The sequence below is a fragment of the Mesoplodon densirostris genome, chromosome 8 (assembly GCF_025265405.1).
Source record: "Mesoplodon densirostris isolate mMesDen1 chromosome 8, mMesDen1 primary haplotype, whole genome shotgun sequence".
NCBI lineage: Eukaryota > Metazoa > Chordata > Mammalia > Artiodactyla > Ziphiidae > Mesoplodon > Mesoplodon densirostris.
Genome location: NC_082668.1, coordinates 51389993 through 51410546, shown reverse-complemented (window position 1 = coordinate 51410546; position 20554 = coordinate 51389993).

Sequence of the window (20554 nt, the reverse complement as noted above, 5' to 3'; positions counted from 1 at the left end):
TGGTCACTGTCAGTAGCATGACCACATTTATTTCTATGTATGTAGCTGTAACGCATATGCAGGTAACATTATACACTATTTTTTCTGGAGTAATGTGTCTTAAAATTAGCACTATCTGTAATAAATAATAGTTTTAGCAAATCACTTTTGAGAGGCTCTTGTAGATTTTAGTAAAGTAATAAATATTTTTTTATTCTTTATGAGTTTTATATAACTTTTCAAATTTCCAGACCCTGACTTAGAAATATGCTATCAGGGCTTCCCTGGTGGCACAGCGGTTGAGAGTCCGCCTGCCGATGCAGGGGACACGGGTTTGTGCCCCGGTCCGAGAAGATCACACATGCCATGGAGCAGCTGGGCCCGTGAGCCTTGGCCGCAGAGCTTGTGCGTCCAGAACCTGTGCTCCGCAACGGGAGAGGCCACAGCAGTGAGAGTCCAGCGTACCGCAAATAAATAAATAAATAAATAAATAAATAAATAAATAAGAAATATGCTATCAACATCTTTCCGGGATATAGAAAATGTGTACACATTTGGGGAGAAGAAAAAGATGTATTTATACAAGTTTGGCATGTCAGCCAGTAGATAAGAGACTCAAAGCTTCAAGAGGAATTTTAAAAAATTAAACTAATTGGAGGTTTTATTTTAATTAGTCCTTTGAGAAGATTGTTGCAGAAAATTAAAATTCAGTCTTCTTTTTTTAAATGAGAAATGGCTTAAGGCAAATAGCTTTCATTTTAAACCATTAAACCTTAAGAGATTCATGGGAAGTGGAACAATTTTTTCTCTGAGGGAATTATATTTCTACCACTACAAAAGTTTCTTCAGTATGCTTACAAAACTGATATTTTCCCTTTTATTTTGTAGTTGTATGAACTTCTTAACCTTCTTAAATACTTAGTATGTCTGCCAGTTATAGGTAATCCAAGATTATTTTTTTTAAGCCTAAGCTCATTTTTTAAAAATGTGAAACATTCTTTTGAAAGTCCCATAGATTATACAGATATCGATGTACTGTGGCAATTCTACAAAAATACTAGAGATATGTTTCTCCAACAAAAACGTTAAAAAACTTATAATAGTTCATTAAATACTCATGAATTATAAAATAAAAATAAAATGAAAATATGAAAATAAAAATGTAATCATTAATCCTATATTATTTGAAAGCCATGGGATATATTAATAATTAAAATATTTAAATATTAAAAATAGTATTATAATTTCAAACTTGTATTAAATTCCATAATAACATATTTTAAAATAATATACATTTAATTAGATGATTAGAATTATTAAACCTAAGCATATATGAATAGTATTACTATCAGGATTCCAACAATTTATGACGGTAAATTTGGCTCTGACCTTCTTTCAGAAAGAGGGAAAAAAATAATAAGACACTTGATTCTTGTTGCCTGATAGGAGGAATTATCAGATCACAAAGGAAAGAAGACTTTATCTTAATGTTTAAAAAAAAAAACATTGTCAGGAATTGATTCTGGGATTCTAAAACATAGAAAAATCTCTTCGAATATCTTTTCAATGGCAGGATTTTGTAACAATCCTTTATATAAGTTGGGACATGACACCAAAATAAATTTTAATATGTACACTTTTGTCAGGGGAGTCATGAATAACATTTAGAATAGAATTGAATTGCATGCCCTTCAAACTGCCCTGCAAAAGTATTTATCTCTTAACCAAAATATAAATATGAGAAAGTAAAATTTTTAAGGTTACATTATATTTTACATTACATTACATTATATTTTAAAGGCCTAATGTAAGTCATTAAAAAATATTCTTATGTGTTATAGTGTAAGTTTGCATATGAAATTCAGAAACCTAATTGAAAAGTTTGGAAAATCCCCCAGAAAGTTATAAGTAACTTTACCATTAAGACTCAAGTAAATCAGTTTCATGTGCTTTTAGGCCATCTGTATGTCTGTTTTGGAGAAATGTCTATTTAGATCTTCTTCCCATTTTTTGATTGGGTTTGTTTTCTTTTTGGTATTGAGCTGCATGAGCTGTTTGTATATTTTGGAAAGTAATCCCTTGTCAGTTGCATCGTTGGCAAATATCTTCTCCCATTCTGTGGGTTGTCTTTTCATTTTGTTTGTGGTTTCCTTTGCTGTGCAAAAGATTTTAAGTTTAAATAGGTCCCATTTGTTTATTTTTGTTTTTATTTTCACTTCTCTAGGAGATGGATCAAAAAAGATATTGCTGAGATTTACGTCAAAGAGTATTCTGATATGAAAAGATGCTCAATATCACTAATTATTAGAGAAATGCAAATCAAAACTATACTGAGCTATCACCCTATACCAGTCAGAATGGCCATCATCAAAAAGCCTACAAATAATAAATGCTGGAAAGGGGGTGGAGAAAAAGGAACCCTCATAAACTGTTGGTGGGAACATAAATGGTGAAGCCACCATGGAGAACAGTGGAGAATGGTTCACAGTGGAACCACTATGGTAGTGGGGAGCTACCATATGATCCAGCAATCTCACTCCTGGGCATATATCTGGAGAAAACCATAAATCTAAAAGATACATGCATACCAATGTTCATTGCAGCACTGTTTACAATAGCCAATACATGGAAGCAACCTACATGTTCATGTACGGAGGAATGGATAAAGAAGATGTGGTTCATATATACAATGGAATATTACTCAGACATAAAAAAGAAGGAAATAATGCCATTTGTAGCAACATGGATGGACCTAGAGATTATCATACTAAGTGAAGTAAGTCAGACAAAGACAAATATCATATCACTCATATATGGAATCTAATCTAAAGAATGGTACAAATGAACATATTTATAAAACAGGAAGACTCACAGACTTTGAAAACAAACTTATGGTCACGAAAGGGGAAAGGTGGGGGGTGGGAGGGATAAATCAAGAGTTTGGGATTAACATATAAACATTACTATATATAAAATAATCAACAAGGACCTACTGTATAGCACAGGGAACTCCACTCAATATTCTGTAATAACCTATATGGGTAAAAAATCTGAAGAAGAATGGATATATGTATATGTATAACTGAATCACTTTGCTGTACACCTGAAACTAATACAACATTGTAAATCAACTATACTCCAGTATAAAACAAAAACTAAATTTAAAAAAAAAACCCTCAAGTAAAGCCATAAGTACCACAAAGAACATTACTATTGGGCTACTGAAATATCATTTGCCTTTGACATTTTAGTCTACAAAAAACTGAAGACATTAATTTGTCACAACACTGATTTGAATTGGATTTCTTAAGGACTAGACCAGACTAACCTTTTATAAAGAAACAATTTTACCCATGAAAAATCAATATGATAAGGCAGCAAACAACTTTGATTCTAGCTCAACTTGTTATATATACCTTACATTATCCTGCATGAAAAGCATGAGGCTCATTTTTAGGAAACACGCTAGCATTTGAAGATTTGATGGAGCATAAAGGAGGGAGATGAAAAGTCTAAGTGAGCATCAAAGTTTGGGTGCTGAAATATACACACACATACACACCTATAGGTATATGTATTTGTGTATATATATATATTCATATATATGTATATGAATATGTATTCTTTTATTTTGCTGCTATTTGCCTTTATAGTCTCTTGTTGCACATCAAGAATTCATTCCCCCTTTTTTTTAATCACAAAAGGTCTCACATGCAGTATTTCTTAATATTATCTCTATTACTTACCTTCTCCTTTACATATAATAAATGTTTGACAAAATTTTGCTCAAAAAGTGTCATTAACTTTTGAGGAAACTTTTATTCTGTGAGACCTGAAGCAGTATCTGTTACTTCTCAGCATGCTATCTTATCCTAGACATGTTAATTTGGGGTTGTAGATATTTTCTTTTTTAATTAAAATTCTTCTTTATTTTTGTTTTCATTTTGGAAAGGTGTTCATATTCTATGGGTTGAGAGAAAGAAACTGAATAAAAATGTATTTATTCTGACACATTTTACTTGTATCCTATAATTATTTTGTAATGGGCAATTTAATCCATATTAAAAATCAAAGACTTGTAATATGGTAAAGGACACCATAAAATAAACTAAAAGGCAAATGATAAACCAAGGTAAAATATTTGTCAAGGAAATAATGTTAAAATCCCTTTTATACAAAGAAATTATAAAATATAATTTTAAAAACACACACAAGTAATTCACAGAAGAGAAAATACAAATGAACATTCATTCAGTTATTCAATTACCAAAATTCTCAAGTGCTTACTCTGTAGCAGATACTATTTATTCTAGGAGCTATGAAAGCAGTGATTTAAAAAAATGGGGGCAGGGGAAGCAGAAAGAGAGAAAGCATTTGAATTCACCAAGTCTGAGAGGGGTTAAAGAGCAGATGATAAATAAATAAACAATTGAATGTATCATGTTTTAGACATTAGTGTCTTGAAATAAAATTAAGTAGGGTGATAGGAACAGAGAGGGCAGAGCTGGGGAACACTATTTTATACAGATAAGGCCAGATTAACAAGGATATATTAATCAGGGATCTGAAATAAGTGAGGGGATGAACCATGTAGATAGCTGGCAGAAAGCATAAGAAACAAGATGTGTAAAGATCCTGAGACATGACTGTGATTGTTTGTCCAATGTGGCAGGAGAAGAATGGGCATTTGGAGTAGAAATTGTAGGTGATGTCAGGGAGGTAGCTGGGCCCAGATCTTGTAGTGCTTTGTGCACCTCTGTAAGGCTTTGCTTTTGACTGTGAGATGAAAAGCCATTGGAGGGTTTTGAGCAGAGTCATATACAGGTGACATTAAAATACATGAAAATTATTTGAATAACCTGGAAGTGTAACTATAGTAAAGAGTTCTGAGGTCAGGGATACTCTGACTATTAGAAGTCAGTGAGTGAAGATATTAATAAAGGAGATTAAGAAAGAGTAATGGGAGAGAAATAGCAAAAGACATTTATCCTAAAATGCCAACCAGGAAGAGTGTTTCAGGGAGGAAACAGTTAAGATGTTATTTTGATGGTTTAAGTAAGATGAAGTCTGTACATGGAGTATGTGATTTGGTAATGTGGAAGTCATTGGTGGCTTTCCCAAGAGCCCTTTGGGGTTAGGAGGGGTTAAGGGGCACATATAAGAGGATCAGAGTGAATGAACAGAGACTACTGTTTTGAGGGGGTTGCTGTATAGGAAAGCAAAGGAATGAGAAGATGACTAAAGGAGATATGGCATCAAGGGAAGGATTTTCTTTAAAACAGAGCAATTATTGCTGTTTACATATAGATGTTCCCATAGCTCCAATAAATATCAAATAGGGATGCAAAAAATGATGATGCAACAGATAGAAGGGACAATTGTTGGCTCAATAGCCTTAGGAAGGCAAGAAGGTATGGGAGCTAATGTACAAGTAGAAGGTTGGCCTTCTATAGGAGCAAAGGAAATTCATCCGTAGTATATACTTCAGGGTTCATATAGAAAACAGATGAGACACTCAAAATACAATAATTCAAAAAAAGATTATTAATATAGGTGTAAATATAAAGAAACAATTAAAAAAATAGATAAGCTGTTACAAAATCTGAACCCAAAGTGCCAGCATAATGAAGGGAAAGACCAGAGAATGCTACCAAGTCAGCTACCTAATGGAAAGGTAGTATATTCATCAATAGATGAATCATAGTGAATGACCTTTTTACTGCTTTTAAAACTAATGCATTTGCTCTATACCAAGTTTTATCAACCTTGTCTACACATTGGAATCATCTGGGAAAAAACTTAAAAGCATTGAAACCTTGGATGCCACCACCAGAGATTCTGATTTAATTGATTTGGGTCAAAGAGATTTTTAAAAGTCCTCATGTTTTTAACATGCAGCCAAGTTTGTGAACATTTGAATAAAGTTTTGACCTGGAGAACATCTATAATGCTTTAGTCAAAAAGCAAGTTACGTATTAACTAATGAATATGATTTGATTTAATATTTGTAAATTATAAATAATAAATGCTGTCTATCTTTGTATTTATCTGTATCACATTCATATGTGATGACTATATTATAGGGGTGGAATGGTGATGAAATGGTAAAAGCAGAAGAGTTTTGGATTTTGCTCTATATTGTTACTGAAATTAATATGTACAATTTATATAGTGTGGAAGAAAATCCCTAATACTATGTAATTAATTATATGAGATCAAATTAAAAAGTAAATAAAGCAACTAACCATCATTGTCCCCTGTCTTTTACTAGCTGTTTCTTTGAAAACATAAAATAGCTGTTGCTCGCTTCAGGAGGGTAACTGATCATTTTATAATCTTTGACTCTTCTTATCTCATCCTAAATACAGCTATTTTGTTTTTCTTCCCATTTCTGTTTAAACTTTCAGCAGCATTCACTTTCCTTTTAATTATTTCAAAACTAAATTATTTTGGCTTTGTAGGTTATATTCCATTCAGCTTCCCGTTTTATTTCTGCTTGAAATTTCAATCTCATTTTTTAATCTCTTTTTCAAAGTAGAGACCTTCAGGTTTTATTGAATCTTAATAAAATGGAAAATAGATTTATTCCATAACATTTTCTGTTTTTAATATTTCACATTTTCCTTTGCTTTGAGTATTATGTTCCCTGTTTCTTTTAATACTGCAACTGTGTAAGGCTACATGTTGTGTGTACAGACGTGCTCATGTGTGTGCATGTTTGGGCTTGTGAATGTTTTTGTTTATTCATATTTGACTGAGTCCTAGCTAGTAGTTTTCTCAAAGTTGTGTAAATTCTCCTTACTTATCCTCCCTATCCAACTTCTTGTTTTTGTTTCTCTTCTGAGAACTTAAGCCAAAAGCTCAACTTGTGAAACTTATACCTCTAGGTCAGTCATTACTAACCTAGGAATTCTGTAACTGTGACAATCCCAGCATACAGACTTCCTTACTGTGCCATTTCTTTATCGATGACTGGTGAAGACCCTCTGTCAACTTTCAAATATGACTTTCCATTTGGTCCACTCTCCATGTCAGTGTTACAGCAGGGACTGGTGTCCCTCTTGACGTCACTGATCTCTTTGAACTTTTCTTATTTTAGCCAGGGTCTGTATCCTGGGGCATCATCAATGCTAGTACATTCATATGCTCCTAACTAGCTATGGTACAATGAAATCAAAGCAATGTGGGTGCAAGGTATCATCCAGGGCTCCTTGCCCCTATTTTCTGTCTTTTTTAAGACTTTTCTCTATTTTGTTGCTGTAACCTTAATTTGGCTATTTGTGTCTTCCACTGACATCGACTGTGATTGCCAGCATCCCAGATTTGTTTTTTCACAAAGTCAAGTTCCACAAGATCTTTTACACTTATTTTCCATCAAGGGCAAGCCTTTCACACCTAATGACTATCTGCTTGTTTAGTTACAGTAAAACCCCTCTCATATACATGAGTGCCGCTGCTCTATAATTCTACTTATCAATGATGTAAAACAAATTCCAAGTGGTGTGCTTAGTGCTTACTTCCACCTCCTGTCTTCACTCCTGAAATCCTCTAGGATTCCATAAACATCTTTACAGGTCCCATAGTTTTATAGAGGAAAGGAAGTTATAAGTTGGCTTTCATTATCTCCTTCGGTCAGGTTCAGTGGCAACATATATCTCATACTTTTCTTGAGGGCTCTTTCTAATATAATTCCCTAATTTCCAACGCTTTACCAGAATTCTCTTCTGTATCCCCTTGAGTATTTCAATAAAATTCTGAAGAGACTGAGGCAAGCACTATACATATTTTATCATATAACTTGGAAATCTGGAATTATCTTCACAAAATTAGGTTATTTCAAAATTCTAAATATAGGTTATATTTTGAGACATATTGAAGCTTAAATCCTTGCTATATTCTTAGCTGAACATCTGCATTAAGTTGTTTATAACCCGTTTGCTCTTTTCATAATTTGATTGCATATGAATTAACAACTCTATTCAGGTTACAACCAGAAGTAAATAGTTTTATTTTTATTTAATCACACTTCCTTAAATTGTGAAAGTGATTTGAACTTACTTTTCACATTCAGTAAAAGTTTCTTCTAATGCTGACATCAGCCGAGAAATCTTGTCTATTTTAATACAGTATATCTATACATTGACTGATTGATTGTATAGGTAGTATAATGCTGCCACCATCATTTCAGTGGCTTCTTATAGTAGAAACACATTTTCATTCAAATAATGGACCAACACTGTTTTTTATGGTTGGTGTGTGACTTTCACTTATACAAAAGTCATAAGGACAAGGGTCGCTTCTAGCATGGTTTTACCATCCACTGGGACCTCATTATCATCTGTTTCTAACTGCAGAGTAGACACACTCCCTAAAAGTCTTGACCTGCAAATAGAATACCAGAACTGTTCTGTTCAGATTCCACTGGTGAGAACAACTTCATGGGACTGTGAATTGTCTTCTCACTACAAAGTGGTAGTGTCTTTACTACAAACTGGTAGTATCTTTACTATGAAGCAAAGTGAAAATGAGAGCAAAATAATAATACATCTGTATGTAAGTTATTAGATCATTGATGGCAATAATAGACTGAATTGTTGTCTTTTAGGAGGGTGAAATTTAACCACATCAAAGAAACCTACATACTCATTCTAGTACTTTCAGGAAAAAGGAAACTCTCACAAAGGGAGAGTAGTAAGAGATGTTCCAATAAGGGAAGATTTTGATAGGACACTGTATATATTATTAGATCTTTTCATCTTTCACTTCTTAGGTACTAAAATGATTCACGAAGAGAGATTATCCAGATCACTAAATAAGTATCTGCAATGACAAAAATACAAGGGCTTCAAAGGGCCCCCTATATTTATTAAGAAGGAAATAACTTGAATCCATCCACGTCTCTCCTCTACATCACATTGTAAATGACTGAGAAATTCTCCCTCTTATTCAATGTGACCAATTGGAAATAAGACTCAAATAAATAATAAATGAGTAACTAACCAGGAAAAGTGGTCCTCAGCTTTTTTCTATATCAGCTATCAAAATATTTCCCTGATATTTCAAACAATTGTGCAGAATGTGAAAAGCAATAGCCTCCAAAATTGGTACCAGAATGTACTATGTGTTCAAAATAGACTTGACAAAATGGATCAAATGTGAATTTCACTATTGTTATATCTACATTTTCAGATTCAAACAGAAGTGTGTCCACACAGCATTTAAATATTCCCTTGTTTTCAAAATACCAGTGTTTGTTGAGTAACTTAAGATTTTTCCAAATGTAACTTTTTAATTTTTAAAATTATTTATATTTTTGGCATATCTAGAAGAATAAAATGGTTAACAAGAGCTATTAAGAAGAAAATAAGTTAAGCTATAGAAATTATTGTGAAATACACATTTTACTTAGATACAATAAATAAAATCCTACTTTTCACTTGCTACTATTTTCCAGATTGCACTCAATTTAACATTTTACTTCTAAGTGTTCCTTATACTCTTAGATACAGATACCCTAAGTTTTAAAAGTGATTTTTAAGCTATTTCATTTAATTAAACATATAAACGAACCAAAGACAAATTAAAGAGACAATTTCCTCTGAAGCATTTTCCTTAACTAGAAACAACTTTTTAAAAATTATTCCAGAGATAATTTACACATATATAAACACATGTATATTTTAATTGTGGCTTTTAAAAGAACTGGCTATAAAATACCAAGGGATAAGCCTAACTAAGGAGGCAAAAGACCTGTACTCCAAAAACTATAAGAGCTGATGAAAGAAATCAAAGATGACACAAACAGGTGAAAAGATATATCATGTTCTTGGATAAGAAGAATCAATATCATCAAAATAACTATACTGGGACTTCCCTGCTGGTCCAGTGGTTAAGACTCTGCGCTCCCAATGCAGGGGACCCTAATTCAATCCCTGGTTGGGGAACTAGACCTCGCATGCTGCAACTAAAGCTCCCACGTGTCACAACTAAAGCTCCCATGTCACAACTAAAGATCCCACATGTCACAACTAAAGATCCCACATGCCACAACTAAGACCCAGCGCAGCAAAATAAATAATTTTTTTAAAAAATGACTATATCTTCCCACACAATCTACAGATTCAATGCGATCCCCATCAAATTAACAATGGCCTTTTTCACAGAATTAGAACAAAAAGTTTTAAATTTGTCTGGAAACACAATAGACTCTGAATAGCTAAAGCAATCCTCAGTAAGAAAAACAGAGGTGGTGGAATCAGACTCCCTGGCTTCAGACTATACTACAAAGCTACAGTAATCAAAACAGTATGGTACTGACACATAAACAGAAACATAGATAAATGGAACAGAATAGAAAGCCCAGAAATAAACCTATGCAACTCTCGTCAATTGGTCTATGGCAAATGAGGCAAGAATATACAGTGGAGAAAATATAGTCTCCTCAGTAAGTGGTGCTGGGAAAACTGGACAGCTACATGCAAAATACTGAAATTAGAACATTCTTAAACACCATACACAAATGGATACACATACACAAAATGGGTTAAAGACCTAAATGTAAGGCCAAGTACTATAAAATTCCTAGAGGAAAACACAGAACACTCTTTGACAAAAATTGTAGCAATATGTTTTTTGATCTGTCTCCTAAAGTAATGGAAATAAAACCAAAATAAACAAATGGTACCTAATTAAACTTAAAAGTTTTTGCACAACAAAGTAAACCATAACAAAATGAAAAGACAACCCACAGAATGGGAGAAAATATTTGCAACAATGTGACTGATAAGAGATTAATCTCCAAAATTTACAAACAGCTTGTGGAGCTCAATATTAAAAAAACAAACAACCCAATCAAAAAATGGGCAGAAGAGCTAAATAAACTTTTCTCCAAAGAAGACTTAAAGATGGCCAAGAGGCACATGAAAAGATGTTCAACATCACTAATTATTAGAGAAAAGCAAATCAAAATTACAATGAGGAGTCATCATACACCAGTCAGAATGGCCATCAACAAAAAGTCTACAAATAATAAATCCTGGAGAGGGTGTGGAGAAAAGGGAATCCTCCTACACTCTTGGTGGGAATGTAAATTGATACAGTCACTATGGAGAACAGTATGAAGGTTCCTTAAAAAACTAAAAATAGAGCTACCATATGATCCAGCAATCCAACTCCTGGGCATATATCTGGAGAAAATCATGGTTCAAAAGAATACATGAACCCAGTGTATCCTTTCAAAAAATGTATCCTTCACTGCAGTGCTGTTTACAATAGCTAAGACATGGAAGCAAACTAAATGTCCATTGATGGATGAATGGATAAAGAAGATGTGGTACATACATACAATGGAATATTACTAATCCATTAAAAAGAATGAAATAATGCCATTTGCAGCAACATGGATAGACATAGAGATTATTACACTAAGTGAAGTAAGTCATACAGAGAAAGACAAATATCATATGATATTGCTTATATGCAGAATCTAAAAAAATAATAATACAAATGAACTTATTTTCAGAACATAAACAGACTCACAGACTTCAAAAACAAAGTTACAGGGCTTCCCTGGTGGCGCAGTGGTTGAGAGTCCACCTGCCGATGCAGGGGACGTGGGTTCATGCCCCGGTCCGGGAGGATCCCACATGCCACGGAGTGGTTGGCCCCGTGAGCCATGGCAGCTGAGCCTGCATGTCCGGAGCCTGTGCTCCACAATGGGAGAGGCCACAAAAGTCAGAGGCCTGCATATCGCAAATAATAATAATAATAATAATAATAAAATAAAAAAGAAAATAAATAAAATATAAAAAACAAACATACAGATACCAAAGGGGAAAGGTGGGGGGAGGGATAAATTGGGAGGTTGAGATTAACATATACACACTTCTATATTTAAAATAGATAACCAGCAAGGACCTACTGTATAGCGCAGGGAATTCTACTCAATATTCTGTTATAACCTAAATGGGAAAAGAATTTGGAAAAGAATAGATATATGTGTATGTATAACTGAATCACTTTGCTGTACACCTAAAACTAACACAACATTGTAAATCAACTATATTTCAATATAAAATATTTTCTTAAATCCCCCCCCAAAAAAAATGAATGGGCTCACTCTTTCAAATGGCTCCATAATATTAGACTTTATGTACCTGACATTAAATATTGCATCAGTTCTCTACTGATAGATTTTTTTGTTGCTATTTTCATTTTGTCATTACAATGAAAACTAATACTCTTCAAAAATATCATTTTACATACATGCATGGGAATCTGTAGGATAAATTTGTCACAATATAATTACTGAGACTAAGGGTTTATGCATTTGAAAATTTTATAAATACTGCCATTTTTTTCTATCAATGTTGTAAGCCTCAGAAATATAATAATATGTGAAATAAGCTAGACACAGAAGGATATATAGTATTCCTTTATGTAATTCATGTACATAATATTCAAAAGCAGAAAAAACTTGTTACAGTTTTATAAGACAGCACGATCATTACTTTTGGGAAGGTCTGAAGGGGTTAGTTTGGTAGAGGGCAAAATGGGCACTTTCAGGAGACTGGTAACGTTCTGCTCCTGTTTTTTTTTTTTTTTTGCTTTATAACAAATTTAATCAGTTATACATATACATATGTTCTCATATCCCCTCCCTTTTGCGTCTCCCTCCCACTCTTCCTATCCCACCCCTCCAGACGGTCACAAAGCACCGAGCTGATCTCCCTGTGCTATGCGGCTGCTTCCCACTAGCTATCTACCTTACGTTTGGTAGTGTATATATGTCCATGCTGCTCTTTCATTTTGTCACAGCTTACCCTTCCCCCTCCCCATATCCTCAAGTCCATTCTCTAGTAGGTCTGTGTCTTTATTCCTGTCTTACCCCTAGGTTCTTCATGACATTTTTTTTTCTTAAATTCCATATATATGTGTCAGCATACAGTATTTTTCTCTTTCTGACTTATTTCACTCTGTATGACAGACTCTAGGCCCATCCACCTCATTACAAATAGCTCAATTTCATTTCTTTTTATGGCTGAGTAATATTCCATTGTATATATGTGCCACATCTTCTTTACCCATTCATCTGATGATGGACACTTAGGTTGTTTCCATCTCCGGGCTATTGTAAATAGGGCTGCTATGAACATTTTGGTACATGTCTCTTTTTGAATTATGGTTTTCTCAGGGTATATGCCCAGTAGTGGGATTGCTGGGTCATATGGTAGTTCTATTTGTAGTTTTTTAAGGAACCTCCATACCGTTCTCCATAGTGGCTGTACCAATTCACATTCCCACCAGCAGTGCAAGAGTGTTCCTTTTTCTCCACACCCTCTCCAGCATTTATTGTTTCTAGATTTTTTGATGATGGCCATTCAGACTGGTGTGAGATGATATCTCATTGTAGTTTTGATTTGCATTTCTCTAATGAGCAAAGATGTTGAGCATCCTTTCATGTGTTTGTTGGCAGTCTGTATACCTTCTGTGGAGAAATGCCTATTTAAGTCTTCTGCCCATTTTTGGATTGGGTTGTTTGTTTTTTTGCTATTGAGCTGCATGAGCTGCTTATAAATTTTGGAGATTAATCCTTTGTCAGTTGCTTCATTTGCAAATATTTTCTCCCATTCTGAGGGTTGTCCTTTGGTCTTGTTTATGGTTTCCTTTGCTGTGCAAAAGCTTTTAAGTTTCATTAGGTCCCATGTGTTTATTTTTGTCTTTATTTCCATTTCTCCAGGAGGTGGGTCAAAAAGGATCTTGCTGTGATTTATGTCATAGAGTGTTCTGCCTATGTTTTCCTCTAAGAGTTTGATAGTGTCTGGCCTTACATTTAGGTCTTTAATCCATTTTGAGCTTATTTTTGTGTATGGTGTTAGGGAGTGATCTAACCTCAGACTTTTACATGTCCCTATCCAGTTTTCCCAGCACCACTTATTGAAGAGATGGTCCTTTCTCCACTGTACATTCCTGCCTCCATAAGGTGACCATATGTGCTTGGGTTTATCTCTGGGCTTTCTATCCTGTTCCATTGATCTATCTTTCTGTTTTTGTGCCAGTACCATACTGTCTTGATTACTGTAGCTTTGTAGTATAGTCTGAAGTCAGGGAGCCTGATTCCTCCAGCTCCACTTTTCGTTCTCAAGATTGCTTTGGCTATTCAGGGTCTTTTGTGTTTCTGTACAAATTGTGAAATTTTTTGCTCTAGTTCTGTGAAAAATGCCAGTGGTAGTTTGATAGGGATTGCATTGAATCTGTAGATTGCTTTGGGTAGTAGAGTCATTTTCACAATGTTGATTCTTCCAATCCAAGAACATGGTACATCTCTCCATCTATTTGTATCATCTTTAATTTCTTTCATCAGTGTCTTATAATTTTCTGCATACAGGTCTTTTGTCTCCTTAGGTAGGTTTATTCCTAGATATTTTATTCTTTTTGTTGCAATGGTAAATGGGAGTGTTTTCTTGATTTCACTTTCAGATTTTTCATCATTAGTATATAGGAATGCCAGAGATTTCTGTGCATTAATTTTGTATGCTACAACTTTACCAAATTCGTTGATTAGCTCTATTAGTTTTCTGGTAGCATCTTTAGGATTCTCTATGTATAGTATCATGTCATCTGCAAACAGTGACAGCTTTACTTCTTCTTTTCCGATTTGGATTCCTTTTATTTCCTTTTCTTCTCTGATTGCTGTGGCTAAGACTTCCAAAACTATGTTGAATAAGAGTGGTGAGAGTGGGCAACCTTGTCTTGTTCTTGATCTTAGTGGAAATGGTTTCAGTTTTTCACCATTGAGGACGATGCTGGCTGTGGGTTTGTCATATATGGCCTTTATTATGTTGAGGAAAGTTCCCTCAATGCCTATTTTCTGGAGGGTTTTTATCATAAATGGGTGTTGAATTTTGTCAAAAGCTTTCTCTGCATCTATTGAGATGATCATATGGTTTTTCTCCTTCAATTTGTTAATATGGTGTATCACGTTGATTGATTTGCGTATATTGAAGAATCCTTGCAGTCCTGGAATAAACCCCACTTGATCATGGTGTATGATCCTTTTAATGTGCTGTTGGATTCTGTTTGCTAGTATTTTGTTGAGGATTTTTGCATCTATGTTCATCAGTGATATTGGCCTGTAGTTTTCTTTCTGTGTGACATCCTTGTCTGGTTTTGGTATCAAGATGATGGTGGCCTCGTAGAATGAGTTTGGGAGTGTTCCTCCCTCTGCTATATTTTGGAAGAGTTTGAGAAGGATAGGTGTTAGCTCTTCTCTAAATGCTTGATAGAATTCGCCTGTGAAGCCATCTGGTCCTGGGCTTTTGTTTGTTGGAAGATTTTTTATCACAGTTTCAATTTCAGTGCTTGTGATTGGTCTGTTCATATTTTCTATTTCTTCCTGATTCAGTCTTGGCAGGTTGTGCATTTCTAAGAATTTGTCCATTTCTTCCAGGTTGTCCATTTTATTGGCATAGAGTTGCTTGTAGTAATCTCTCATGATCTTTTGTATTTCTGCAGTGTCCATTGTTACTTCTCCTTTTTCATTTCTAATTCTATTGATTTGAGTCTTCTCCCTTCTTTTCTTGATGAGTCTGGCTAATGGTTTATCAATTTTGTTTATCTTCTCAAAGAACCAGCTTTTAGTTTTATTGATCTTTGCTATTGTTTCCTTCATTCCTTTTTCACTTATTTCTGATCTGATTTTTATGATTTCTTTCCTTCTGCTAACTTTGGGATGTTTTTGTTCTTCTTTCTCTAATTGCTTTAGGTGCAAGGTTAGGTTGTTTATTCGAGAAGTTTCCTGTTTCTTAAGGTGGGATTGTATTGCTATAAACTTCCCCCTTAGAACTGCTTTTGCTGCGTCCCATAGGTTTTGGGTCGTCGTGTCTCCATTGTCATTTGTTTCTAGGTATTTTTTAATTTCCCCTTTGATTTCTTCAGTGATCACTTTGTTATTAAGTAGTGTATTGTTTAGCCTCCATGTGTTTGTATTTTTTACAGCTCTTTTCCTGTAATTGAAATCTAGTCTCATAGCATTGTGGTCGGAAAAGGTACTTGATACAATTTCAATTTTCTTAAATTAACCAAGGCTTGATTTGTGACCCAAGATATGATCTATCCTGGAGAATGTTCCATGAGCACTTGAGAAAAATGTGTATTCTGTTGTTTTTGGATGGAATGTCCTATAAATATCAATTAAGTCCATCTTGTTTAAGGTATCATTTAAAGCTTGTGTTTCCTTATTTATTTTCATTTTGGATGATCTGTCCATTGGTGAAAGTGGGGTGTTAAAGTCCCCTACTATGAGTGTGTTACTGTCTATTTCCCCTTTTATGGCTGTTAGTATTTGCCTTATGTATTGAGGTGCTCCTATGTTGGGTGCATAAATATTTACAATTGTTATATCTTCTTCTTGGATCGATCCCTTGATCATTATGTAGTGTCCTTCTTTGTCTCTTCTAGTAGTCTTTATTTTAAAGTCTATTTTGTCTGATATGAGAATTGCTACTCCAGCTTTCTTTTGGTTTCCATTTGCATGGAATATCTTTTTCCATCCCCTTACTTTCAGTCTGTATGTGTCTCTAGGTCTGAAGTGGGTCTCTTGTAGACAGCATATATATGGGTCTTGTTTTTGTATCCATTCAGCCAATCTGTGTCTTTTGGTGGGAGCATTTAGTCCATTTACATTTAAGGTAATTATTGATATGTATGTTCCTATTCCCATTTTCTTAATTGTTTTGGGTTCATTATTGTAGGTCTTTTCCTTCTGTTGTGTTTCTTGCCTAGAGAAGTTCCTTTAGCATTTGTTGTAAAGCTGGTTTGGTGGTGCTGAACTCTCTCAGTTTTTGCTTGTCTGTGAAGGTTTTAATTTCTCCATCAAATCTGAATGAGATCCTTGCTGGGTAGAGTAATCTTGGTTGAAGGTTTTTCTCCTTCATCACTTTAATTATGTCCTGCCACTCCCTTCTGGCTTGTAGAATTTCTGCTGAGAGATCAGCTGTTATCCTGATGGGGATTCCCTTGTGTGTTATTTGTTGTTTTTGCCTTTCTGCTTTTAATATGATTTCTTTGTGTTTAATTTTTGACAGTTTGATTAGTATGTGTCTTGGCGTATTTCTCCTTGGATTTATTTTGTATGGGACTCTCTGTGCCTCCTGGACTTGATTAACTATTTCCTTTCCCATATTAGGGAAGTTTTCAACTATAATCTCTTCAAATATTTTCTCAGTCCCTTTCTTTTTCTCTTCTTCTTCTGGAACCCCTATAATTCGAATGTTGGTGCGTTTAATGTTGTCCCAGAGGTCTCTGAGACTGTCCTCTGTTCTTTTCATTCTTTTTTCTTTATTTTGCTCTGCAGCAGTTATTTCCGCTATGTTATCTTCCACCTCACTTATCCGTTCTTCTGCCTCACTTATTCTGCTATTGATCCCATCTAGAGTATTTTTTATTTCACTTATTGTGTTTTTAATCGATGCTTGATTCATCTTTAGTTCTTCTAGGTCCTTGTTAACTGTTTCTTGAATTTTGTCTATTCTATTTCCAAGATTTTGGATCTGGGAAATAGAATCTTGGATCATGTTTACCATCATTATTCTGAATTCTTTTTCAGGTAGACTGCCTATTACCTCTTCATTTGTTAGGTCTGGTGGGTTTTTATCTTGCTCCTTCTCCTGCTGTGTGTTTTTCTGTCTTCTCATTTTGATTATGTTACTGTGTTTGGGGTCTCCTTTTTGCAGGCTGCAGGTTTGTAGTTCCCGTTGTTTTTGGTGTCTGTCCCTAGTGGCTAAGGTTGGTTTAGTGGGTTGTGTAGGCTTCCTGGTGGAGGGGACTAGTGCCTGTGTTCTGGTGGGTGAGGCTGGATCTTGTCTTTCTGGTGGGCAGGTCCATGTCTGGTGGTGTGTTTTGGGGTGTCTGCCGACTTTTTATGACTTTAGGCAGCCTCTCTGCTAATGGGTGGCGTTGTGTTCCTGTCTTGCTAGTTGTTTGGCATAGGGTGTCCAGCACTGTAGCTTGCTGGTCGTTGAGTGAAGCTGGGTGCTGGTGTTGAGATGGAGATCTCTGGAAGATTTTCGCCATTTGATATTATGTGGAGCTGGGAGGTCTCTTGTGGACCAGTGTCCTGAAGTTGGCTCTCCCACCTCAGAGGCACATTACTGACTCCTGGCTCCTCAATTTGGGATGATTTGTTGTCCATTCATGTATTCCACAGATGCAGGGTACATCAAGTTGATTGTGGAGCTTTAATCCGCTGCTTCTGAGGCTGCTGGGAGAGGTTTCCCTTTCTCTTCTTTGTTCTCACAGCTCCTGGGTCTCAGCTTTGGATTTGGCCCCGCCTCTGTGTGTAGGTCGCCGGAGGGCATCTGTTCTTCGCTCAGACAGGACAGGATTAAAGGAGCAGCCTCTTCGGGGACTCTGGCTCACTCAGCCCAGGCGGGAGGGAGGGGCACGGAGTGTGGGGCGAGCCTGCAGCGGCAGAGGTCGGCGTGACGTTGCACCAGCCCGAGGCGCGCCGTGCGTTCTCCCAGGGAAGCCGCCCCTGGATCCCGGGACCCTGGCAGTGGCGGGCTGCACAGGCTCCCGGAAGGGCGGTGTGGACAGTGACCTGCACTCGCACACAGGCTTCTTGGCGGTGGCAGCAGCAGCCCCAGCGTCCCACGCCCGTCACTGGGCTCCGCGCTTTCAGTCGTGACTCGCGCCCCTCTGTGGAGCCCCTTTAAGCAGCGCTCTTAATCCCCTCTCCTCGCGCACCAGGAAACCAAGAGGGAAGAAAAAGTCTCTTGCCTCTTCGGCAGCTCCAGAGTTTTCCCGGACTCCCTGCTCGCTAGCTGTGGCTCATTAGTCCCCTTCCGGCTGAGTTCTCGCCGCCAGCCCCAGTCTTCTCCCTGCCCTCTGACCGAAGCCCGAGCCTCAGCTTCCAGCGCCGGCGGGGCGAGCAGACAAGCCTCTCGGGCTGGTGAGCGCCGCTTGGCACCGATCCTCTGTGCGGGAATCTCTCCGCTTTGCCCTACCCAGGTATGTGGGGAGTTTCTTGCCTTTTGGGAGGTCTTGGGTCTTCTGTCAGCGTTCAGTAGGTGTTCTGTAGGAGTTGTTCCATGTGTAGCTGTATTTATGGTGTATCCGTGGGGAGGATGGTGATCTCCGCATCTTACTCTTCCGCCATCTTCCTGCTCTTGGTTTGACTGGTAGTTAAATGGCGTTGTTTTACTTGATGATGCATCAAAGTCCCACTTAAAATTCTTTTTTTTCCTTATTATGCTATATTTCAAAACTGTATATTAACATGAAAATCATATAGTAAAATGAATTCCATTAATTTAGTAAGACAAAATTATTTTTATATACTTCAGAGCCATTTTGTTTTATTGAGAACTGTATGTCAATCTCCTTGGCTGATTTTTCTGTTATTTCTAACTGTAGTTTGATAGTTTATGGTATTTATATTTTTAGTTTATTGAGCTGCAATTTATGTATAATGGTGTACATATTTATAAAATGTAAATGTGATAAGAAATATATACACCCATGAAAATTATTTCTGTATCTTTTATGTAGAGTCCTTTGAGTTTTCTAAGTAGAAAGTCATCATCTACATAAATAGTTGCATTTTTTATGCTCAAATCTTAAGCCTTTTACTTCTTTTTCTTATATTATTGCATTGGCTAGGTCTTCCAGTACCGTGTTGCATAGGGGTGGTGGGAGTGGACACTATTTCATTATATTATTCCCAATCTTAAAGGGAGAAATATTTGTTCAGTCAACAAATTAAATATGATGTTAGCTGTAGTTGTATTATTTACTTTAGATATCCTTTGTCAGGTTAGGACACTTCCATCCTTAGTGTGCAGAGATTATTTTCCACTTCTTTTTTTAAATCATGAATGGGTGTTGAATTTTGTCAAAATAACTTTATGAATTTATTAAAATAATCATTGAGGTTTTTATTCTAGTTAATATGGTGAATTGCATTGATTGATTCTTGAATGTTGACCAATCCTTCCATTTCTAAAGTGAACCCCACTTGTCATGATGTATTATTCTTTTTATATGTTTTGAATATTATTCAATAATAGTTGCTGAGGATTTTTCACAACACTGGTAAAAATTTTCCAGTGAAAACAAATGGGACTGGAAGTTTATTTCTTGGGATACTTTTGATTTAAAAATCATTTTTTAAGAAAATGGTTTTTATTAATTTTTATTGGAGTATAGTTGCTTTACAATGTTGTGTTACTTTCTACTGTACAGCAAAATGAATCAGCCATACATAAACATATATACCCCTTTTTTTGGATTTCCTTCCCATTTAGGTCACCACAGTGCATTAAGTAGAGTTCCCTGTGCTATACAGTATGTTCTCATCAGTTGTTCATTTTATACATAGCATCAATAGTGTATATGTGTCAATCCCAATCTCTCAATTCCTCCCACCACCCCCCTTTCCCCCTTGGTATCCATACATTGTTTTCTATGTCTCTGTCTCTATTTCTGCTTTGCAAATAATATCATCTATACCATTTTTCTAGATTCTACATATGTGCATTAATATATGATATTTGTTTTTCTCTTTCTGATTTACTTC